Source organism: Rhinopithecus roxellana, chromosome 14 (genome assembly GCF_007565055.1).
Source record: "Rhinopithecus roxellana isolate Shanxi Qingling chromosome 14, ASM756505v1, whole genome shotgun sequence".
Taxonomy (NCBI): Eukaryota; Metazoa; Chordata; class Mammalia; order Primates; family Cercopithecidae; genus Rhinopithecus; species Rhinopithecus roxellana.
Window position 1 is genome coordinate 80,464,778 of NC_044562.1, and position 26,026 is coordinate 80,490,803.

General features: G+C 38.3%; 1 protein-coding gene and 1 long non-coding RNA gene across 2 annotated transcripts in view; one reads left to right on the forward strand and one right to left on the reverse strand.

Annotated features, from left to right (window-relative positions):
• LOC115893146 overlaps window positions 1-5,532 on the forward strand; it is a 76,444-nt gene extending 70,912 nt beyond the window's left edge. The window contains exon 4 of the long non-coding RNA XR_004053083.1: window positions 5,076-5,532. This is a non-coding gene — a long non-coding RNA (uncharacterized LOC115893146). The remainder of the gene's footprint in view (window positions 1-5,075) is intronic.
• Window positions 1-26,026, reverse strand: part of B3GALT1 (beta-1,3-galactosyltransferase 1) — a 109,504-nt gene that overhangs the window by 45,687 nt on the left and 37,791 nt on the right. Inside the window, exon 2 of the mRNA XM_010354404.2 lies at window positions 1,538-1,659. The gene's annotated coding sequence lies outside the window, so the exon portion shown is untranslated. The remainder of the gene's footprint in view (window positions 1-1,537; window positions 1,660-26,026) is intronic.

Here is a 26,026-nt window from a genome sequence, read left to right on the forward strand (position 1 = left end):
CTCTTGACTCTCACACCTCCTCTAACCACCCTTTCGAAAGCAGGTTCGGCCTCTTCACTACCTGAGCACCCTGTTTGTTTTCTTCATAGTGCTTATCACAATTTGTAATTGTATTATTTATTTACTTTCTGTTTTGTTTTTAGTCTGTTTCCTCCGTTGGACGCTAAGATCCCTAAGAGGAAGTATTATTTATACCAGCAGGCTGATTCCATAAAGCTGTTCTCAAAAGTACCCAATCGGCTTCAGGTATTTAAAATACTCAGTAGATTTGTCTTGAACTTGGAGAATCCTTATGACTATAATCTCATGTCTCTTAGTCCATGTCCACCTGTTTAGGCTGTGTGCTGACCCTGCTCCACTGCTCCTCTTCAGAGGGTCCTCTTGCTACTCACTGTCAGGGGCTGAAACAAAATGCGTGTTCCTTCCAATGCTGTCAGTAAGCGGTGGGAAAAAAACTATCAACTGAAACCTTACAGAAATCTCCAAAGACGGTGAAAACCAACATATCCAGTGCACATTACTATAAATTTTGTAAATAAGGACCCGGAGAGAGGAATTTGGTGAATTGGAGTTTTGTTGAACTTGCTTTTGGGAAATTAGCTCACAGGGAATTGGCTCAGAGCTACCCGCCACCTTCCACTAACAATTGTATTTCAGGGTCCAATTCTGCTTGGCATTTTGAAGACACACTGAAATAACTGTCAATTTCATGGACAAGGAAACTGTAGTTTAGAAAGGTTAAGTAAGTGGCCCAAAGTCACAGAGGCTATGATGGGAAGATAGGAGTGTCATCCAGGTGACCTCTTGCTAATGTGGTGCTTCTTTCCCTGAACCACAGTCCCGATAGGTTGCAACCATTTTTATTTATTTAATGTGTCATTTAGTGTATAAAGGAATATTCTGAGTATTTATCTTGCTTTTTATCACTTTAAATAAAAACATTTTAACAATTATTCACTATTTTAGAGACTTTTAATAACTGTACCATCATTTTTTATGCAAAATCCTATTATTTTCAACTGAAAGCACAATTGCCTGTGGGATGAGTTTATTTCAGCAAAGAAGATTCAAGAATCAATTAGTGATGGCCTTGGAGAAATGGGTTTCAAATAGGAATTGTCTTAGGTCACCTAAAGCATATCTTTGGTTCCCTAATAGTTCATCTTAAAAAAGGCCGCCACTAAAATCAGTCAAAGGTTTCATAGACACTTTTAATATGAATTTTTAAAAAAGATACTTCTTTTTTAAAGCTATGAGTTTTTTCTCCTGTATCTTTCAGAATAAAGGCATTTTCCTGCACGTCCTACACATGTATTCAGGAACTTAAAATACAACTAAATAAAAAATTTAAAAGAGAAATAAGGCTTTTATGGCAAGGATATTTTGCATACTATAGCAGGTAAACATTAATAAAGAAAAAAACCTAGAATTTTCTCTCTGCTCATTAGTCCTTAGATGCTGTTTCTGATTTTGTAGAGTTGCTGTTATTTTTCCTTGATGCTGGGCTGCATAACTGAGAAATGTGTTTCTTTCCTACCTGTTGGCTCCAGTGTGCTGTGTTTTCCTTCTTCTTACTACAAGTTGGGGAAATCAAGCATGGTCTCAATCTGCCTGAGGAGGAGATTCAAGGTGCCTGTGCCAGGAGCAAGCTGCATAGCCCTAAGTGGACACCAAGAAGAGAGAAACATTTAGAAATAATGGAAATGAACTGGATTCAGAGAAATGAAAACAGAACTGCCACTTTAAAAAAATGTTTCTATTTAAGTACAATACAATACAAAGAATGGCATGTGGGTAGGCATTGAATACAGGTGGATTGAATGAAAAAGGAATGAAGAAATTAACCTCATTTAGGGTTTCAACTGGAACTAGGATTACAAACTCAGATGCCTTCAAGCCCATGCAGGTGGTATCAATGAGCCAGCAGACTGGGTGTGAGATACTAAGGAATGGTGGGCACTGTGATGAGCTAGTGAGCTCATGCTCCATCTGAAGGGGCAGCTACTGCTCAGGTCTACTTGACGATTTTGACTGATGCCACAAAGATAAACAGGCCCAGTGAGGTCACAACCTCCAATTTGTAGGGAAAAACAGAAATACAGATTTTAAAATGTGAAATATCTTGAGTTTTGTATTTTAGGATCTAATTTTAAAAATAAAACAAAACTTTGCACAGGTCAGACAAGGCTAAAACCAAAGCCCATGTGAGGGGTCAGGATGGGCACATGGATGGCCAGCTTTTACCTAAGGTCTACTGCAACATCTTAACTTTCCAAGTGATAAAAAAGGTCCAGAGGGCTGAAGCTGCCTTTGGGCAAAGACATTTGGTTCATTCATGGCACAGCTGGGATTTTAGGCATGCGCACCTTCCCTTTCACTTAAGACCTTTTAATGTCACTTATGACCACTCTTCCACTGGCTGAATCTGATCCAGACCTGTTTAAGTAACAGGATGGAAGCCAGCTAGACCTGCCTTCTATTGATCAGATTCTTGGGTCTCAAACTGTATGTATAGAAAGCTTCATAATAAAAGGTGGAATGTTCTATTCTAACTGTTCATGTATATCATAGAGTAAGTTCTGGGTAATGCTGAGTGACTGAAACGTAATGGGTCCTCATATGAAATAAAACTGTTATTAAAGGCATTTGTTTGAGATGGTGTTTAAGCAATGTGGCCCCCCATGAAGAATATGGACAGAGGCACAAGTGGGTTCCAGTGGATCCATTTGCTGATTCCAGTTTCTGTTAAAACACTGTCTGTTTCATGATGATCAGTGTTGCGTGATGGGTCAGTGTATGGGTTGGGTTTAGAGACTGACCCAGCCACTGACGATACTTAACCTCTCTAGGTCCCATGTGCGAAGTCATGATAATGGTACCTGAGTCCTAGAGTTGTCATGAGGTTCAAATAAATGAATACATAGAAAGTGCTTAGGATGGTGCTTGCATAGGTAGACATCAATGTTAGCTAGTATTTGTAACAACTACCAACATTTACTGAATGCCTACACCAAGTTACTTACATGTATTATCTGTCATCATCTCCACAATCCTCTTAGTTTTGTACTATTAACTTCATTTTAATAATGAGAAAACATGACCGAGGGAGAGCAAGTCTATTGTTCAGTGTCATCCTGGGATTAGTGGAGCTAGTGTTTGAACTTAGACCTACTCAGCCTAGACAGTTGCTTAACCTACCTCTTCATTGCCTTGTCATTTGTTCAATTGAAGACAAATTTCAGAACTTTAAAGGAGAGCAAGTCTATTTGGTCAAACACCAATTGCTTATCAAGTCAAATACCAAAGCCAAAGAGGCCCAAAGCAAACAATCAAAAGTATTGCAACACTTGGGAATCTTTTGCCTTATGTAAAAAATGTCTTATTCGAATAATGGGAGTGTACCATGTAACTAAGCATAAGACGGGAGAGCATGTAGTCAGTTTTTAGTCTGCATGAACCCTCACTCTTCCCTTTAAAGTGCTGTATCTCTTACTAGATTATTTGCTTAATATTGATAAAATAATGGAGGTAGCTTTTAAGAATTTAAACACGTACTGAACATTGACATTGGAAAAATAGCACCTGGAAGATTTTGCTCTAGGATATTTTAAAAAAATTTCCTTGCTTTTGTAGAATTTACTATGCAAAGAGTAGAATAAAAATAAACATTATTGAAATACATGAAACATTAATATGAAGCGTCTTCTATAAAACATTATTGAACGAAGAAAAGGGAAGCAAAGAATGAAAGAAATGAGAAGTTACTGAACGCTACCATGAGACAGACCATATCCTAGGTATTGTAATATTCATCACAGCATTCACTGAGTGAAAAATAACCAAACTAGGGCCAGAAAAAGGTATGGAAAATGTATATATAGCGAACTCAATTTTCCATGGGCAGATGTTGGTTTAAAACTTAAATCTTACTTAGATATATGTTTATCTTGAATAGCCATTCTGTTTTGTCTTGGGATTTTTTTCTTTTCACACATTAAAAAATAATTTTAGCAAAGCAGAGGCAGGAAAGGAGGGTGTCCTTTGAATCAAAATACTTAATTGCCATCAATGCAGGAAAATATTAACTAGAAAACATATACATGCAAATTTTCTCTGCTTTAGAATGAACTGAATATTATCCTAAGAGATAATGACATCTATTCAAAGCAATAATATAGAAGTGGGAACGTATTGTACAAGAAATGATGAAAAACATAAGCTACTTTCTTTAGTCTGATTTCTAAAGTATAATTTTAGTACTTAAGTTAGAGGCACTGCAACTTTCCAGAATATAAAATGCATCTACATTCACATGTTGGTTTTAGAATACAAAATAATATTTCAAAGTCAAGTAGAAATGAATTTGTTCATTATCTACTCTTTTGGATAATTGCCATTATTGCTATTTCTCCTTGGGCAGATAATTGAAAACTGACTATATAAATTGTTGTGTTTTTTCTGGGGAAATAGCTTAGACTCAAAATTTGTCACCCACATTTTAGTCTAGTTTACAATTTTATCAGGTCTAAAAATTATAGCTATTCTAGCACATTATTCCATTACATTTCATTAATATCACCCCGTCTTTCTAGCTTCATGTGGCAAAAAGGAATTTTGTAGGTGCTGTTTATGGCTGAGAAATCCATTCTTTCTGTGTACCGACTTATGAGTACTAGCTATGGGAGAATTTAGTGACATAATACGATAAACAAGACAGTAATAATATTTGGACATCAGATTTAGTCTTCCCAGTTTTGCTACAGCCCTCTGTGGCAACAAAGGACTTTGTACTGTGGATCTCTAATGTCAGCATCTGGCTACATTTGATCCTGGTTTGTGTGTGGTCTGAGATAAAGGACTTAAAGACCAACAGAACAAAACACAAAGCACCACTGAGTTGCTCATTTATTAACTTATCAAGGTAAATTCTATGATTCATTAGGGAACCAGATGAAAACTAGGTGGAGGCCATAGTTGATCTCATTAGTTAATGAATTTAGGAGAGAGAACAGAGGACTTTCGCTCTTTATGTTTCAATGATCATGAACTTAACTTTCAATTTTTCTTCATTGTAGGTGGGGTCGCTTTGGGACTCTGAGATTCTCATGCAGGAAGTTTACTGGCGTGTGTTCTTAGGAACAACACCTGTCCCTAATGGCAGAGGAGAAAGAAGAAGGCAAAGGGAGAGTCTGGCCTTTGATGCAGTCACAGCACAGACCTGAGCTGACCTTGCAGGGAGCTCTGGAGTTGGGATGGTTCTGCAGAGTCCAGTGGCTGCCAGGCCAGCTTGCATGGGGTTGGGCAGAGCTGGTGGTGCACACTTCTTCCCAGCTTCACATTCAATGACATCATGTTGATATCTTGAAACTGGTGGCATATACATTTATAACACAGTAATAGCCAATGCTAGAAATCAGGGGTTCTCCCACTTCCCTTGCCTAGAAAGCTGGTTTGCCAGAAAACCCACAGTGAAGAAAGATTGCTTCCATATCTCTGTGCCCAAATTCATGCAATAAATCCCTTTTTGTTGTTTTTTTTCTTTGTTTCTTTTTTTTTTTTTGTTTTTTTTTTTTTTTTTTTTGAGACGGAGTCTCACTCTGTCACCCAGGCTGGAAGTGCAGTGGTGCGATCTGGGTTCTTAATTGTTAGCAGTGCTACAATAGAAGGAATTCTATACAATAATCCTAAGTCTTGTATTGTTCTAGCTTCTCTAGGCCAAGTCTCCTTTGTTCTACCAAGTATTATTCTAATCTCAGGATTTCTATCCCTGCCATGTTATCAGTGATCTTTCTTACTGCCTTTCTGAAAGAGGCAACTAAGCTCCCATTGAAATGGAACAATCTCTTTAAGATACAACTTAGTGATATGACCTCCAAAGCCCAAGTGAGTTATCAGAGAAGTATTTAATAAGTACTAGTAATGACCAAACAAGATCCTGAATAAAGTACTCAGAAAGAAAAAACAAACCCAGCTGAAATGATTACTGAAATGATTTTGTTTAAATGTATTGCTATGCCTTTACTTGTAAACATGGTCATTCATACTAATGAAGTAGAATAACAATAATTATGGCATGTATTTGTTTAATGAAGTCATAAAATATTTTTGGAGTCAGTTTAGGGTGCAGAAGGTAGAAGAAGATTTTAGATACATTAAGCCAAGAATTTAAGCAAAGAATTTCAGTTAAAATCACTCCAGCTATTTTAAAAGTTGTTTTTAAACTTAGTCCATCCTAAGAAGGATATTGCTGTGTGCAATTCAATATCCAATTGCTGTATTCAAGTACTATTATCTTTAGGAAACTCAAGAGAGTTTGTATGGGAGAGTTCACCATTAGCTTGGGTAGCAGAAATATTTAAGGGTACTATTCTGAACAAAGCTGCACATGTATCAAAGTTCTTTCTTTTTCTGAGCTCTTTATAGAAAAAGGTAACTAAAGGAATACACAAGATTTGACAGACAGGCACAGATTATACAGAATTTCTTCTCAGCTTTGCACCTTACATCCTATACCCATATTAACTCCTGGCAATGTAGTAATTGCAAAAACATCAGTTAGGCAATCAATTTATAAAAAAAAAAAAAGGCATAAAATGGGGTGGGGGGGACTTGTCCTGATTTTAAATAAGGCTAGAATGTGGAAACTCAATAAGACAAGCATGGATGATTCTGAAATTTAGCGATTAAAAAGTGACTGAATATTGATTATATCTGTTCTATCGGCTACCACATTTCTATAACAAGCATCAAAGAAGACAGAAAGTGAGGATTCCAACAAATATTCTTCCATGACATAAAATCATTGGGAGCAAATTGTCTTATACATCACAACTCAGCACAGAGTCTATTTCAATATCTTCTTAAATGAATTGATGAGATATAGCTAGGGCCACTTTTTTCAGTTTCTTACTTCCTCTCCTATTATATTTATTGCTTCATTCAAAAAAACTGTGTTATTTTCTGTACTGTCATATTCTACCAGGGGCTGGGGATACAGAGAATCTTGTGTCTTTCTGGAGACAGATATCATCCAGATAATAAAGTATAGTAATGGAGATAATAAAAAAAACAGAGGGACCCTGAACTATGTGGTGTGCTGGTGGTGGTGGTGGTGGTCGTGTGTGTGTGCGTGTGTGTGTGTGTGTGTATGTCTTGGTGTGTGATTAAGTGCATTTTTCTCTTGAATGAGGTATTCAGAATATTGGTAATTAAGAGCAAAGCTTCCCTTTTTTGGACTGTAAAATAGAAATCTAGTTACTGTTTCTGCTGATCAAACAGGGGATATTGAGAGGATGAAGGAATGTAGCCTGGAGCCCTAAAAATAATCTGGCCTATTTTTCCTGATTTTAAACTGAAATACATCTGAGCTAGTCTTTCAACAATTCAGCAATATTTTTATTTTCCTTTTACATGGAATTCATATGCTAGGTCCTGAGGACTGAAAGAGGAATGGAGAAAACCCAAGTTGTTCTCAAAGTCTTACTAAGCAATAAATTCCAAATATCTGGTATACCAAAGCCTTTTAAAATTTTGATGTAATTTTATAATGCCATTCAGGAATATAAATGTTCTAATTTACCTATAAAATTTTAGCCTAGGCTGGGCGCGGTGGCTCAAGCCTGTAATCCCAGCACTTTGGGAGGCCGAGACGGGCGGATCACGAGGTCAGGAGATCGAGACCATCCTGGCTAACACGGTGAAACCCCGTCTCTACTAAAAATACAAAAAACTAGCCAGGCGAGGTGGCGGGCGCCTGTAGTCCCAGCTACTCGGGAGGCTGAGGCAGGAGAATGGCGTGAACCCGGGAGGCGGAGCTTGCAGTGAGCTGAGATCCGGCCACCGCACTCCAGCCTGGGTGACAGAGCAAGACTCTGTCTCAAAAAAAAAAAAAAAAACATTTTAGCCTAGATAAATGAATTGTTTCATAAATAATTTTGGTAGAACATGCATTTACCTTTATAACAAGCAAACACAGAACAATGGGATAGATCCTTGTTCATGTCTGGCTGTCAAACTTTTTAGATAGAGCTTTAGGTCTCTGCCTTTTCAGATGGAGGAAACTGTTATTAAAATTAAGTCCATTCCAGGGCATATGTGCCAAGGAATTTTGGAAAGTTTATAAATTGACCGAGTCTACTTCTGCCCAGCTGGATTTCTCAGGTCATGCTCAGCATATCTTGGAAACACTGTTATAGGAAACCATGCCTTGTAAGCTCATGGAATTTGAACGTGACTTCTGATTTTAACACGGGCTCTCTGCAGCCAGTTAGCTCCAGTGAGAAATGACACTGAACATCTGTGGGCAGTTGTTTTGCTTTTGCTTATTTTTCTACAGGCATTTTGTTCTAGATCAGTCTTTTTAGAAATGGATATTGTATCTGTTGATAGGGAAAATGGGTGAGATAATAGTCCAACATCTGTACACATGTATCACCACCACTGAAAAACAGCAAAACAAAACCAAGAGGTTAATGATTATGCCCTATAGACAGTTGAAACAGCAATAGTATCTCTTAATTTAAGGGATGGCATCTTGACCTGATATATACTTGGAAAACAATCCACCTCCTGACTTAAGTGGTTCTCCACTATTCCCAGGAATATTTGGTACAGATGTTGGCAGCTGTGTTGACCAGAGAGGCATAACAGGGAACCTGCAGCAGCCCCCAGAAGGTAGGAGATTGGGAGGTGGGACTTAAAAAGAAGCCACCCTTTGCCCTTAATCAGTTGTACTGGGTGGGGATTGGTTTTTTGCAAACATCAATGAGATCAATGAGATCTTGAATGAGAATCGATCAAGATTAAGGAGATTTGTTGAAGTCGTACGTGGCAAGCAATAGGCCTAGTATAAGAGCAGTGTGCCCTTTCCTCTGAAACATAAAGTTCCTTTCTCACCATAGGTTTTTATTGATGAGCACTTGAAAGTGAACAGAAAATGCATACCTGTTACTTCCAAATTGGACACATTTTCCTCAGTAGACCTTCCAAAGAAAAAGGGAGTTAAATCTGTCCCTGTGAAAGTGTTTCCCATGCCTTGGCTAAGTTGTGAGATAAATCAGTTTAGAAATGCCATGAGTAGACAAATGGTTAGAACTCATGCTCGAAAACACAAGTTCTTTGATTGGAAAACAAAGATAGGTAAAGCCTGTAGACTGAAGACCCCAGAACTTGATCTGAATGTCAGACACTCAAGTAATAGGTTTATAAAAGAAGGCTTACAATTTTCATTACAATTATGCTACATGAACGCAATTTTATATCTATTCAGTACTTTGATTAATGCTATTTTTTTCCAGGTTTTTTGATCTAGAATCTCTTCTTTGCTAAGCGTCTCGGATACTACTTCTTGCTACCTCCACTGCAATATATCACCTGGACAGCTTGCCACTCTTTGTTGCCTCGAACTTCTCTGATGTTTAGGCAGCCCATTCTGGTACTGAGAACACAGTGAATGAGCTACATCCTCCTGCTTTCTTCTTCTATTATTACTTTTAACTGATTTCTTCCCAGGAGGAAGCTGTACATTTTAACAGGACAGATAGGAGGAAAAGCAACTATTTTTCTGCCAAGATAACAATCGACAACTTGGGGCAGTATGTGCAGAGTTTTTCTGGAGTTCTATTAAAAATTATCTGATAAGCTGCCTTTGGGTCTGTGTGTTGTTTTCTTTGTGTGGGGCAAGCAGTGGGATCTATGAGGCTTAGCAAGCTTAGCTGGATGTTAAACTCTAGGCAGTAAACAATGACGTACTTTGTAATACACAGTTGGCTGGAATGGTCAATGTTGGAGTTAAAATTTACATTAAGATTCCTGGTTCTGCCTATATTCATTAAACTTGGCACAACAGTAACCCCAAAGATACAATACCTTAAGCAGTCAATCTGTTCCTTCTTCTTGGTCTGGCTCCTAAATACCAATCTGTTCACTTTTCTCTTTCAATGAAAAAATAAACTAAAAAAAAAAAAAGAAATTTTAAGGCTGGGCATGATGACTCATGCCTGTAATCCCAGCACTTTGGGAGGCCGAGGCGAGCAGATCACTTGAAGTCAGGAGTTTGAGACCAGCCTGGGGCAACGTGGTGAAACCCCGTCTGTACTAAAAATATAAAAATTAGTTGGTCGTGGTGGTGCCCACCTGTAATCCCAGCTACTCGGGAGTCTGAGGCAGGAGAATGTCTTGAACCTGAGAGGTTGCAGTGTGCCGAGATCACGCCACTGTACTCCAGCCTGGGCAGCAGAGTGAGACTCCATCTCAAAACACATTTTGAGAAGAGTCATAAATCAGGGCAAATGTGTGTATACGTCATGCAATACATATTCCCCTGGAAAAAAAGTGGTCATAAATACAAAAGCACCTGTGAAATATGCCTCCATTAAAGTAAAATACAACTCTTTCATGGGGCTGAATGCCAACCCTAGAACCGCTCACTACTCAACAGGATTGTGCTGTGTGTGATAGAATGAGAGTGTGAATGGCTCAGTAAAAGTGTACTTTATATAAAAAAAAGTATTCCTTAGGAAAGTTTTGGATAAATGGACTGAATGTTCTTTCATTTATGAGGCTTTTGCTCAGGAAGCCAATGATGCCAAGTACGCAGAGCAAAACCATCTGCTAAAGGTCAAAGGGATGGGTGAGCTGCTACACACAAGCCCCTGTTTTGATGGGGCTCTGCAGAGTCACAGCACCAGCATATTTCTCATCTTCCTTACCTGGAAGACTGCAGATACCTTAAATCATCCAGAATCCAACAACATGTTTCCCAAAAACAATAGAACTACGCCGACTGTGAGATCTCAGGGATGACAGAAAACTCCACATATGCCCACACTATACCACTGCCACAGCAAGTTTTTATTTTTGTAAAGTAGTGATCAATTTATGTATAAATGATTACAGTATTTGAGATCCAAGATCCTTGGAAAATCTGATGTTGCAATCAAAACATAATTGAGCTATTTCGGAATAGGAAGTCTATTTGTTCTTCAAACGCATAAATATCTAAAAATTAAATGATGACCCATTTAGCCATCTTGTTTAGTGCACTATTGCTTCACCGCAATTTTTTTAAGGATTGGCTCTAAGTAGACTTTCACGTTTGATGGAAAGTTTCTGTATTCTGAAACCATTCCTCAGCCCAAGGGGTGTGTGTGTGTGTGTGTGTGTGTGTGTGTGTGTGTGTGTTAGGGCCAAATGAACATTGTCAGCAGTGATGACTTAATTAATTTCCTCTGTTACCTCACAATCCATTTGCACATCAATCATTTTTTGCAGCCTAAATAACATATGTGTAGGTACTATAATTTTTTCCAATGTGAATATATACCTTTGCAATAAAAAAATACTAATTTATTTAAAAGTGTTGTCAACTTCATTGTACATTTTTGTTATTGCTATTTTTCAATCCATTGATTATAAAAACATAGCAACTATCTATGGGCAATCAGAACATTTTAAACGTTAAGAAAGAGTTGTCCTTTTTAGATTAGATGCATTGCTCTAACCTGGGGTAATGTATTTCAAGAGTTACTAATAAAATAATTGTAACAAAGGCTTAATAGGGGCATGTAATACAATGGAGGTATGATAGATATAATAGGATTTTCAATTATGAATGAGTTCCATTATAAGAATCATTTAGCCATTTGGTTATATTAAGATGAAATGTTTAGCCCCAAAATAAAACACATGCAAAACAATAGGCATTACCTCTGGGTATAAAAGTGAAATTGTGCAAGGAGCTGGTGGTGCACAGGGATTTCTTTTCATTCTCTAGACCTCTGTATCGTTTGAGGGGTTTACAACAATTACGCATTCAAATATTACTCTTATAATTTAAAAAATAATGAAAAACAACCACACAAAATGAGATCAATGGCCTCTTCGGGGGCCAGTGAGGTACTGGCTCCAGGTCTTGCCTCTCTCAGATCTGTTTTCTTCCACTAGGCTTAAGTTCAGATGCTGAGAATGTTTTCATTCCTTGTAACTTCAGAGGCTGCCCCTGAAATTGACAATCATGTCTACCACATGCTAAGTTGGTGTGCTGGACACTTCACAATGAAGTCTGTTTGAGCTCACAGGGAGGATTGCAGTACAAGTTGTCATCTCAATACGTCCACTTGTAGTATGGCTACAGTTCTACAGTATATTCCCAACCAACTGTGCCCTGCGGTATAGCTGCCTATGTGTGCAGAGAGAAAGAATGATTCTTGCCTCTTGCCTCCAAACATGTGAAGGAATACCCCAGAAAGCTTGTATAAAATCCCAGTCTGTCAGACACCAGGAGATTGTAGTTGGCTGATCCATGGTGGCTTCTCCTCAGCGTAACTCTATGAAAGCTGGTATTTGGTATTAGGCGTGCACCGAAATCATGTGACATTTAATGCCTTTAGACTTGAGAGGCTGCAGCAAATTCCAGGCAATGCTTGCTTATATGGTAAATCAATCTAAAATACTTGAAATCCTTTCCCCATAAATGTTGCCATGCTGAATCACTCCGGGTTAAGTTTTGTCACGTTGTATTATGGCATGACATTCAGGTAACTCATCATAGCAAATAAAAACATTTATGTCCTTTAGAAAATTTAATGGAAAGCAGATGCACTATTATTTTTTTCTGAAGAATCCAGTCAGATTTTAATAATTCATTATTTGCTACTTGACAAAACACATGCTTGACTAGATTGCATAGTCATAGTACAGTCTTGAATACTGTACTACAAACATCAGGGCCTGAGGCTTTGACAATATAGGTCCTTCAGGGCAATAGTAAAAATAAAGCCAGTTGAATGAGACCAGTCTTTGATGCGAAGTGAATAAAAACATCACAAATATAAGACTCAAGTTTCTCATTTTATGTTTAAACTAGATCTTTAAATTTTAAATGTAGTCTGGAGGAAATGAATTATTCAAAATGAAGTTTCACATTTTTTCTTCCATCTCCTATGTCTACGATGATTTCTCTTATTCATTCAGAGGGAAGACAAACAAAACGGGGTGAATTTTCCAGGGATGGGTTCTTTGATAGATGACAAATACACATCAACTGGTTTTGTTTTCACCATTGCTCTGAAGGATCTATACTCAGAGCCTCAGGCCCGGATGTCTGCAGTACAGTATTCAAGACTATGTCTATAACTGTGCATTCTAGCCAAAAGTCTGTTTTGTCAAGTACTAAATAATGCATTTACTCATTATTTACATGTCTGATTGGCCCCTTCACCTTTCACCCTGATGAATTCCTGTCAAATAGAAACAACCCTCAATGGATATATTCACTGAGTGGCTCTTTTGAAATCATTTCTCATGTATGGTTTCCAAACATGGGTGTTTAGACACTGTCTCCTTTCTACAAATGCTTTCTCTAGACTCTGCCTGTCAAAGCTAAATGACCCTGGGACCTCTAGGTGAAGACGTGAAAGCTGTCCCTCTACGCTCTTTATGGTCTCTAAGGACTCAACAAGAACTGGTCTCATTCAGACAACAATTGCCCATCCCCAGTCACTAACAGAGACAAGGATCAACAGATTTTTTTTGGTTCCTCCCTGGAAACCTCTCTTTTGTGAAGCTGAAAAGATGAGTTTAAATAGTGTGAGGCCAAGTTTCCAAAGGCTGTCCAACAGTGAGGAATCATTTCAAAGTCTCAAGGATCTGGGGTTAGGTAGGGAAGCTGAGACACAGATAGTACTAGGCAGATAGTACTTTTAATGTATTAAGTACTTTCTTTTGGGTTGGAACTTAATTGTATTTGTATGTCTTTATGCTTTATTTGATTTTGCTCTGTCGGGAAGAAAGTTTCAAGGGAAGGTTGTGAACAGGGTAGAGTGATAATGGGTGGGGGGAGGGTAGTTCAGGTGGGAGTTTTTCCTTCCTAAACATTTTACTTAATGGTAAGAAAGTGTTCCAGAGATTATTTGATCATGGGGATAAATAATCTTGGGGTTCCAAATTTTTGGAGGCATCATACGAGGATGCTGAGCACTGACTATTCTGGGAGCTAGTTGTATATTCCATGTTTCTCCTCTGGGGCTTCCTGTCCCAATGATTTTATGTCCATGAAATAAAATGATGGGAACAGTTTAATTGGACTACATTAGAGCTAACAGTGAAATTCTATCTTTCACTCAGCATGAACTTTTTATATTCATTCAACAAATGTCTACTGAGAAAAGATTCAAGTCAGGTCCTATTTTAGGTACTTGGAATAAATTAGTGTACAAAACAGATAAAAATCCCTGCTCTGGTGAAGCATATGTTCTAACGAAGAGAAACTATGTGTATACATATGTGTGTATATACGCATTGCATTAATAGAACTTTTTTATTGAAGTCAGACAGAAATTTTGTTAAAACTAAGAACCTTTGTCTGTGGGTCTTGAACACATTTCACAAAGTAATTAGCTTGTCCTTTAACATTTGCTTTAAACTTGCCCCTCATTTCTTAATGAGATTACAACCTCATCACAGCTTGACAGGAACAGGCACCAGACACAAGAAATAAAACCACTAAGAGTCATTTAGAGTGCTCTAGAAAGCATGACTTCTCAAAACTTAAAATCGAGTTTAATGATTTGGTTTGAAACAATTGTTCAAACTCTCTGTATATATGTGCTGGATAATCACTACTATTTTTAGGAAAAGTTAGTATAGTAAAAACAATCCTTTGCAATATATTGTGTTAATTTTTCTCGGGTTCTGAAGATGACAGTCTGTCTTCAAGAGTTGATTTTGGTATATTTCATCGACAACGAGAGAAATGCTTGGATGCAGGCTTCTTTTAATCTGAAAATGTCCTACTGCATGTTCTCATGTATAAGAGGGAGCTAAGCCAAGGGTACACAAAGGTATACAGAGTAGCATAATGGACCTTGGAGACTTGGAAGGGGGAGGTTGGAGGGGGTTAAGGATATAAAAATCACCTATTGGGTACAATGTACACTATTCGGACAGCAGGAGCACTGGAATTGTATAGACCTCACCACTATACAATTCATCCATGTAATCAAAAACTACTTGTACCCCTAAAGCTATTGAAATACAAAAATCTGATAATGTCCTGCTCACAGGTGAAATGATTTCAAAACCAAGGGGCTGCATCAAGTACTATATTAAGGAAATGGTATCTATGGCAACATAAATAAGAGGGCATTCATTGAAATTACAGGATTGGAAAGCACCTTGAAACATTAAGACAGGAATGCCTCTGAATATATGAAAACTCACTTGACATTCAGAAATATTTCTTGAAGCCCTACTATGGGTCACATATCATGGTATCTACTGGGAATGACTAAATAACGGGTCATACCCTCGAGAAGACAACAGCTTTTAGAAAAGTCAGAAATATAGACAATCTGACTGTAATTTAGTGGTATAATGATGGCATATGTAAGGTGATGTGAAAAAATTGCCAAAACTATCCTCTACTTCATGGCCTCTTGAAAATGTTCCTGCAAACAAAAGAAGAGCTTCAATAGCCGAGACAATCCTAAGCAAAAAGAACAAATTTGGAGGCATCATGCTACCTGATTTCAAACTATACTACAGGGCTACAGTACCCAAAACAGAATGGTACTGGTATAAAAATAGACACATAGACCAATAGAACATAACAGAGAACTCAGAAATAAGACCCACACCACACCTACAACCATCTATCTTCAACTAACCCAACAAAAAAAGCAATGGGAAAAGGATTCCCTATTTAATAAATGGTGCTGGGAGAACTGGCTAGTCATATGCAGAAAATTAAAGTTGGACCCCTCCCTTACACCTTATACAAAAATTAACTCAAGATGGATTAAATACTTAAAGGTAAAACCCAAGACCATAAAAACCCTAGAACAAAACCTAGGCAATACCATTCAGGACATAGGCAAAGGCAAAGATTTCATGATGAAAACACCAAAAGCAATTTGCAACAGAAGCTAAAATTGACAAATGGGATTTAATTAAACCAAAGAGCTTCTTCATGGCAAAAGAAACTATTATCAGAGCAAACAGACAACCTACAGAATGGAAAATTTTTGCAATCTATCCATCTGACCAAGGTCTAATATTTACACTGTTGGTGGGAGTGTAAATTAGTTCAACCACTGTGGAAGACAGTGTGGCAATTCCTCAACGATCTAGAAGCAGAAATACCATTTGACCCAGCAATCCCATTACTGGGTATATACCCAAAGGAATATAAATCATCCTATTATAAAGATACATGCACTCGTATATTCATTCCAGCACTATTCACAATAGCAAAGATATAGAATCAACCCAAAATGTCTATCAGTGATAGACTGGATAAAGAAAATGTGGTACATATACATCATGGAATACTATGCAGCCATAAAAAGGAATGAGTTAATGTCCTTTGCAGAAACATGGATGCAGAAACATGGAAGTCGTTATCCTCAGCAAACTCAAGCAGGAACAGAAAACCAAATAACCCATATTCTCACTTATAAGTGGGAGCTAATGATGAGAACACATGGAGACATGGATGGGGGGAACAACACACACTGGAGCCTTTTGGGGGATAGGAGGAGGAAGAGCATTAGAAAGACTAGCTAATGGATGCTGGGCTTAATACCTAGTGATGGGTTGATCTGTATAGCAAGCCATCATGGCACACGTTTACCTATATAACCAACCTGCACGTCCTGCACATGTACCTCAAAACTTAAAATAAAAACTGAAGAAAAAAATGCTCAATTTAAAAAGAAAAGAAAATGTTCCTGCAGTCTCCTGCATCAACCTAGCCTCACTGGAGAAAAATCTTTGATTTTACTAACTGCTTGTTAATGTCTACTATAATCTATCATATTCATTTCTGTTCTTCAATATTTTTAACATAAAAGATAAAATATTTTAAATTTTTAAATATTTAAAAATTTAAATATTTAAATTTTTAATATTATAAAACCTTCATATGTTTTATTTTATTATTATTTTTTGAGGCAGAGTCTCACTCTGCCACCCAGGCTGGAGTGCAGTGGCGCAATCTCAGCTCACTGCAACCCCTTCCTTCCATGTTCAAGCAATTTTTGTGCCTCAGCCTCCCGAGTAGCTGGGATTACAGGCAAGCACCACCACACCTGGCTAATTTTTTTGTATTTTTAGTAGAGATGGGGTTTTGCCATGTTGGCCAGGCTGGTCTCAAACTCCTGGTCTCAAGTGATCTGCCCACCTCAGCCTCCCAAAGTGCTGGGATTACAGGTGTGAGCCACTGTATTCGGCCTATAAAACTTTCATATGTTTTAGAATGAGAAAATGTTATTATGCCAAGATAAGAAAAATTTAATTTTTGCATTTTCAGACACATCATCTCTTACCAAAAAATACTTCAAGGATATAAGGCAGAAGATATAATCATAAGGCACATAGAAAAGTGAAAAATCAGACCCGATTTATGAAACAATCAAATAAGTCAATCATAAAAATTATTATTGTCACTAATAGCCACAGGCCTTGTTTAGATTTGCATGGAGCTTCCTGGCAGCCAGTGCAAAGGTGAGAAATGTGACAAGTTAGTCACATATTTTTTAAAAAAATCAGAAAGTAATACACGTATCAGTTTCTCACGGGAGACTAAGTTATTTTGACATTAAATTCTAGAATAATTTGTGCATACAGAGGGATGACTAAATTATATAATGAGCACTATCCAAAAGTTGAAGTGTATTTTACACAACCGGTTATGAAATCAACTGAAAGCCATGAACAAACATTAAAGCACAATTTAGTGAAGTCAGTTCCAGGAGAAACCAGATCATTATGACATGTATGCATTGCCCAGGATATGAATACATGAATAAGTCAATTACCCTCTATTTTCTCTTAAATCACTCTTTTATCTGGTGCTAGAAATATCTGCATTGCTGACCATTCAAAGTTCATTTTCTGGAGGAAACCTTGGAGAGCTAGTTTTCTATAATGCTGATTGGTGATGGATCTATAAGCTTTAGAATTTAAATCAACCGGTGGTAGGACTGTCAGTTTCCTGTGAAAAATGAGAAAACCAACCAGCATGGATTCCTGTTGGTAGAGGCTGTGGGGGCAACCTATCTTAGCACAGAAAGGAGCGAAGGCATCAGGATTCTCCTCAGAGTACAGCACTAGATTGATTCTAAGACTTGAGTAAATGTCCTGAATATTACCAAAGAACAGAGAAAAATAATGGTTTGGGGAGGGAGTTATTTTTAAGGCAGATATAAAATAACCAATTATTTTAGTGAATTCAGGCAAACACAAGGGCAATTCTGCCAAAAAAGCAATGATGACTTTCACCGGGGCAGAAAGGAGCCAGCCCACATGCAAAAGTGAGTTATTTGGGTGGTTTTTCCTAATTAAAATTTTCAAAAGGGACCATTGGTGTCATGTGGTCACAGAATACTCTTCCCCTTAGGTTTCTGTTTTGGAGAAAATAATATGAAATTATTTCTGTCTTGCCTTAGAGTTTTGGCTCTCTTTAATTCTCTTAACCACATATCTTCTACATAGGTTCATGGGAAAGTATAAATGATAGTTTTCCAATAGAATTTTACTTGAAATAATAAAAAAGCAAAGGGCAGCTGAGTTTGGTAGTAGAAATCTGTCCAAAGGGCACCATGCTACCATGGTACTCACTAAGACTACCTAGTAACCGGGTTACCTCTCCTTCTACTCATCCATGTTATTTGTTCTTGTTCAGAATCAGTGGTTTGCAATCAGAAAGAAAGGACTTGAGGCTATGAAATGTATTTTACATACATTCATATATAATTTCAAAGATGGGAAAAGGAAAGCTATTTCTTTTTTATCTTGATATTGGTAATTGGAGCTCTATGTGACTGTTTACCTTCCCTCTTCCATGGAGGCAGCAAGATTAAAGCAAGGTGAGAAATCGCTTAGTCTTTGATCATTTTGACTTTGTGGAATTAAATGACCAGGATGAAAGTCAACAGCTTATCACATTAGTGCATTCCAACCTAAACTTTTTTGGAGGAGAAATAAAAAGGATTTGCTGAACAAATAGCATGTTAGAAAAACAATGACAATGTAATTGACCTTTCTATTACCTCAAAGGGGCTTTACTAAATGCCTTATGTATAAATTTCAAGGTTGAGGAAAATAACGGGTATGCAGCAAAGCTTTCTGGTTTTCTGTTCTGTTAGGTTGGCTAGGGAGGAGTCAGAATTCGAAACTATCACTTCAATTGGGTTCCTGCTAAATGAGGGCATTTTCAACATATAGTTTGTTTATTAAATGCTCTGGTTATTGTTATACGAAGTACAACAAAGTAGCTGGCACTTCTCCTACAAATTTTTATGCAACAGTAAATCAACAGAAAGAATTTTATTCTTTTACTTCCTGAACTAAAGCAACATGTTCCAGACGGTGTATTTCTTTATTAAAAACATCAAATTCAAGCAGACTTATTTGAATAAAACATACATTCATTAGGCTCGCTGTAAGGTTTTAGTTTATTCAGTGATAATAAAGCTGAAAAATAATTGAATCAGACTAGTGTTAAACTCAGAAGAACACGTTTGTGTTTCAAGGAATACTAGAAATATTTCAAAGCAGTTAGAAGCAGAGTCCTAGAATGTGAGAACGGCTCAGAGGACTGAGAATTCCGAGGTGCATATGGGGTTTGAAGTAGCAAAAAGCGCATCATATGTTTGCTGTGGCTCTTCCACTAAAATATCTGGTGGTGGAGAATCCTAAATTTCCCCTTTTTGGAAAATCTCATTTGAAACATGGGCTGGTTTTGAAGTAAAAGGGAATCTGCTGAGTGGTAAAGTGTCAGGTCTGATTGCTTCATCTCTTCCCTATGCGGAGGGAGTGAAGGGAGAGTCTTTGAAAGAGGAAATGTGTTCAGGGAATTTATAGAGAGAGACAGTCTGTGGCCTGTAACATTTGCAGAAGGTAAATGAATGTCCATTATTCATATGTTTGCTAAGTATTTGGGACGAGATGCCACGCAAGTCAAACATCAGGTTAGGGGGCTGAATTTTTTCTTTCTAAAAATAAAAATGATCGAAGATGTCTGCTTTGTGTCCCGAGTCTCCAAAACATTGATCATGTGGGTTAAGCATATTGGGGAAATTTTACTTACCACTTTACTTTTAGAGTTTTCCTTCTCCTCCATGCACCTTGCCTACACAACTGGAAATGTGGAAGAAAATCCGAACTAATCATCTTCCCAGCAGTAGACCAGGTTAATTCTAGCTCCTACCTAGTGTTACTCTTCTCTAACCCTTCCTTAGTAACAGCATTTTGTTCCTATCTGTACCCTCCCCGTGATCCAGGACAGGCCGAACCAGCCCCAGCAGTCACAGTGATCTAAGCCACTCTGGGGGGTCTTTCCTTTGTCAGCAATTGGGAGAGGCAGGAGCATTTGACTCCATTCTGGCACTGTGACTTGAGAACTGCTGTGAGATTCTGGAAATGGCTTCCTTTACCTGAAAAAGCAGCACTAGGGGCACGATGCTCCCTTTATGCTGCCACGTGTTGATGCCTGGAACTGTGGGCACTATCCTAGGCCTGCAAGCACCATGGAGAGTGAAAAGAGGGAGAGAAAGGGAGCCTGTGGTTGAGAAAATAAATTCCTTTTTGGTTTATATTATTTTCGTTGAAATTTCTGTTATTTGCTGCTGACAGCACCTTAACTGATAAGTTCTGTCCTAAGCTCGGTGAATAGCACTATTCTCCCAGAACCACATAAGTGAGTAGTCATCTTCCTTTATTTCCTGTTTCTTCATCTCCCCGATTCTATCCATTTTACCTCCTTAGTTAAAAAAAAAAAAAAAATTCTGTTCCCCATCTTGCTTTCATTCCTGAATGTCTTTCTTTTGAGCTTTTAGAATATTTTCTAACTGACCTCCCTGTCTGCAGGCTAGGGCTCTGTGTCTATCCAGCCAATTGTAACCATAATATCCTTTCCAGAAGGGAAACTAAATCCCATTATTCTTCCACTCAAATTCTTTAACAGTGTCTTACTGTTAGAAATGGTCAAGAAAGTCCAAACTATTTTCATGGTTTACAAGGTGTTCTACCATCTGGTTCCTGCCAAGTTTTGTATCCTAAAATGCTCTTTTTGAACATTGTTCAACTGGCTCCTACTTATCCCTCAAGACCTAACTAAAAGAAAGAAGTTCCCTGTACATTACTGCTGACCCATTCTGGTCAATGGATTACTCCCTCTTTGTACCACTTCAGTATCTTACAGGCAGCTTTACCAGTACTTATATCAAAATATCCTTGGTATTTGTTTGCAATTCTGTCTTTTTCAGTACAAACTCCTTGGAGCCAGGGGCCATGACTTATTTATTTTGGAATCTCTAATGTGCAATCGACTAATCTGCTCATAGTAGGTGTTTAACAAGTACATTGTGATTGATTTTGGAGAGATGTCTACAGGGCAAAGGTGGGAAATTTTAGCTCAAGAGGGCTTAAGTCTCAATGTGAGAAATGTATATAGTATCTCTGCTTTCTTCACCTTTAGTTAATAATGCCTGTATCATGAGAGGGTACGATCAATACCACAATAACCAGGATCCCATCAGAGAGATTATATTGTTCTTTTTTGTTTTTGATTTGCACTTGTTTTGGAAAATCATTCAGGAGTTATTGACAAATGGCCTCTTAAAAGTCATAAATTGCACTAAATAATGATCAAAGTATGAATAGTTCAATAATCCAATCCATAAAGAAGTAGTTACTGCATGTCTATTACATGCCCAGTATTTTTGCTTTTTTATCTTTTCTTTTTTTCTAGGAGCAGGTTAAATGACTGCATAACTTTGTGAATTCTTTTGAGAAATATATAAATAAAATACAAGATCTAGTGATCTAAAGGTCAAAACAATGTAATTTTCATCCTTGTTTACAAGGAGAAAATACAATTTTGGTTAAGGGTAAACCACAATGCTCAGGAATATAGCAGCCTTGATCTATGCTCACTTTATGTGGAAATAATTCATAGTTTTCTCTATATTTTACAAAAAGGATTCATTACAGGATCCTCTGGGCACATGTGCTCTGCATTAGTTAAAAGTTTGATCAAATGACTGTATTGATAGCAAAGTCGAATGAGGAAATAAAATTCTATAGCAAAAATTCCTTCATGTTTATCTTCAGAGACTACATTGAGTAGACACTGGCAGGCAGAAGGCAGTCTACTGTAGCTGGATTGTGGATTTATACAAGTACTTTTCTGAATTTGAGATTTGGCCAATTGTGACTTGGAAAAACCATGTAGCCATTTTAGGGTCTAATTTCGTTCCAGATCTAAAAACAATGATAAAATTACCTACATCTGGATTTTTTTTTTCAGTGTGATAAAAATTGTGAAACTAGTTTGTATGACAAAGCCAGGTAAGATAGTGTCTACTGGTCAAAGCTGCCTGAATCCTACTAGCTGGGTAACTTTAGTTGGGTTACTTAACCTCTCTGTGCTTTAGTTTCCCCGTGTAAGTGGGGGTGATGATAATGCCTACCTATAGAGTTTTCATGAGGATTAAATGTGCTAATGTTTATAAAACACTTAGGGCACAGCCTGGCACATAGGAAGTGCTGTGTAAGTGTTTGGTGGATAAACAATAATTTGTATTCCTCTCCTGACATGGTTCTAGCAAATAGAAATCTAAAGTAGAGCTTTGAATTTTGCCACGTCAACATAAAAGGGCAACTAGAAGAAAATAATGTAATAATATAACTAGGGAAAAAGGGAAGCACCTTGTTTAAGACTTAATTAGGTCAATACAAAATATAATTTCAAAGCTTTGGCTTGGTGTTTTTGTAGCTTAGGGAATAGCCATTAAAAGGTACAAAGTTGATATTTAAAAAAAAGTCCTGTTAGAACAATAAATGGCAAATTAGACAGAAAAAGGAGGAAAAGATTTGGATGGAAGGCGCTAACCAGGCTTTACACAAGAATGTGGACACTAATTCCATTTTGAAGAAGAGGTGGGAGGGATGGGTCTTTCACCTTTCAGAGAAATGCTTTACTTCCTCCATGCTTTCCAAGCCTTGCCTCTAAGAATGTTAGTTTGTGCATGGAAAGCGTTTGTGCAAATAACTCTAACAGTTATTTGTTAGAGTCAGGGAAGAATAGGAAAGTGTGGTTACCCAGCTTACCCAGGTGGAGACATCTCAGATGAAACCAGACTGGCAGTGCCCCTCCTGGCCTCTCTGTGCCAGCAGATGTAGATTAGCAAAGCCCACCCTGAATTCCTATTTTGAGTCCCAGCGGAGAATAATTCTAGAGTATTCTAGAGTATTCTAGAGTAATTCTAGAGTTTCCCCAGGCTTGGGGAAACAGAGCTTCAGGAAAAGGTAAGTCTGACTCACTGGGTAGAATTTATTTCTCAAAAGGGGGGTTGAAATGATAGCAGATATGTAAAAGGAGAGACAGACAACCCGAGTGAAGAGAGCAAGACTAGGAATTGAGCGTGCCATCAAGGTGCAGCAGTGAAAGGATTTATCAGACTAGGGGATAATTTGATGAAATAAACAGTTAGGTTAAAACAAACAAAACAAAACTCCTGTCTCCTGTAATTCTCTTTAGTTATTACTAACCCCCAGAGAAGTCTGATCCACTTGTCCGTCTTTGCGTGGTGATGGTTGTGTAGAAAATAAAAGAATAAGGACAAGGAGTGGGCCTACTGCATGGTCACCCTTCTTTCTGCAGATTTGAAGACACTGTTCCAAGGGGCCCGTGTCTAAAATTTCCAGACTGTAACCACTGGGAACAAGTGACTGCTGATCCATGGTGGAGCTGGGAGCTGTGGGGGAGGAAAGGAGGAAAGGGATGGAAAACTCTGGAAGGATCTACAATAACATTCCTCTTTCCCAGTACGTACTAAAGGAAAGTGCCTTTTTGGTATTGGGTATTGGCATTGGCATTTGGTATTGGTGTTATTATTACCCCAATAATGAATACAGCAATTTGCTGTGGCAACATCCTTTCTATATTAATAGTTATTATTGTAACTATCACCATCATCATTATTATATTAGAATTCACTCTTCTCTGGAATTTATGAACCATAGAGTGTGCCAAAGGCTTTATTTATACTCTATCATTTAATCCTTAAGACAATCCTATAAAGCAGATATTACAGCTGTGTTGTTGGTAAGAAAGCCAAGGTTAGAGAGGTTAAGGAACATACAAATATGGCATAGTTAGTGACAGAGCCAGGGTTACAACTCACATCAGTCTGACTCTCAAACCTATGCTTCTAACTTTCTCTATATACTTGTATAAATGATGAGGTCAGGACTGTCATCGGGAGAAAAGGGCTATATGACAAAGCCACAAAGATATGGTGATACCTTTCTGCTTAGGCTGCAGAAAAAAACTAGAAGTGATGTAGTGACCTGTCTTCTGATGCCTCAAACTAAATAAGAATTAAATAAGTTATGTGACATGCGAGTTAACGCTCGCACCAATTTAAAAAATGTCAGGGAAGTCTTTAGCTTGAAAGAAATCGAGGGAGCTGTTACAGGACTAGAATGATATGTGTCAGAAGAGTCCTGATGCCATTTCAAGACATCTCTGGAAGTGCCAAGGGACAACTGACCCTCTGCCTGGGAGAAAATATACACGGGAATATGGAATGGACTGGGCTTGGCAGAAGACAGTCATGAAATATGATTACTTCTTCTGACACTATTTTACTTTGAATCTGTTCTACTGGTTCTCCCTTCCTCTCCCTTGGTCATTATCTTAGGTTCCTCCCACAACTTTTCTGGTCACTTTGGGATGTTACAAGGGTCTCATTTTCAAGTTATGGAAAAGCCAAGTATCATCTAAATTAGGGGTCCCCAACCCCTGGGTCATGGACTGGTACTGGAGGTGAGTGGTGGGCAATGAGTGAAGCTTCAATGGTATTTACAGCTGCTCCTCATCGCTTGCATTACCACCTGAGCTCTTCCTCCCGTCAGATCAGCAGTGACATTAGATTCTCACAGGAACATGAACCCGACTGTGAACTGTACATGTAAGGGATCGAGGTTGCATGCTCCTTATGAGACCCTAATGTCTGATGATATGTCACTGTCTCCCGTCACCCCCAGATGGGACCGTCTAGTTGCAGAAAAACAAGCTCAGGGCTCCCACTGATGCTACATTATGGCAAGTTGTAGAATTATTCCCTTATATATTACAATGTAATAATAATATAAACAAGGTGCACAATAAGTATAATGTGCTTGAATCATCTCAAAAACACTTACCCCCCGCCCACCTCTGGACTGTGGAAAAATTGTCTTCCATGAAACTGGTCCTTGGTGCCAAAAAGGTTGGGGACTACTGATCTAAATTAAATCTCCAATCTCTCATCTAATTGAAAGAAACTCTATTTTCCAGCTCAGACCTGGTCAGGGGTCAGAAAGGGGTGGGGCATCTCCTTTTGCACCACTATTCCACTTTTCTCTTTTCCTCTCCGCTATACCTTACTCACTGTGCCACTTCTGGCTCCACCAGCACCAGGAAGAAGTCTACGCATTCAAGCAAGACACCAAGGTCCAACCTGAATGGGGGTACTGTAATCTGGTATCAACATTTTTGGAAGTGGCCCAAATGCTGGCTCTTTGGCTCTTGGGGCAAGTTCAAGGTCTCCTCTCTGCCTATCACCACCCACTCAATGCTGCGTCCCCAGGATCCCCTGAACAGCACTCATCTCTGACAGGTGACAGACTCTCCAGCTGACCTCCTCTCTGCTCCTAACCTTTGGATTAAGGCTGCTCCACCCTCAAGGGAGTCGTCTTGGGCAAGATCCTTTAAAGATGGCTCTGGTTCAGCAGCATTTGGCAGCATGCCCTGTCCTGGAATGGTGCTGGGATAGGGTCACAGAACCAAGTTTGCTCTACCATGGCATGTCCAGAATGGATGGGGAAGCACCTCTCTTGAAAATGTGATGGCGAGTCTTAATATGTCAGCTCTGAGGCTTCAGCAGAGACTTCAGACAAAAAGAGAACTACCATTTATGCTCTCATAATTTCAAGACAAACAGAATTAAATACATAGAACCAGAAAGTTTTTATTTGA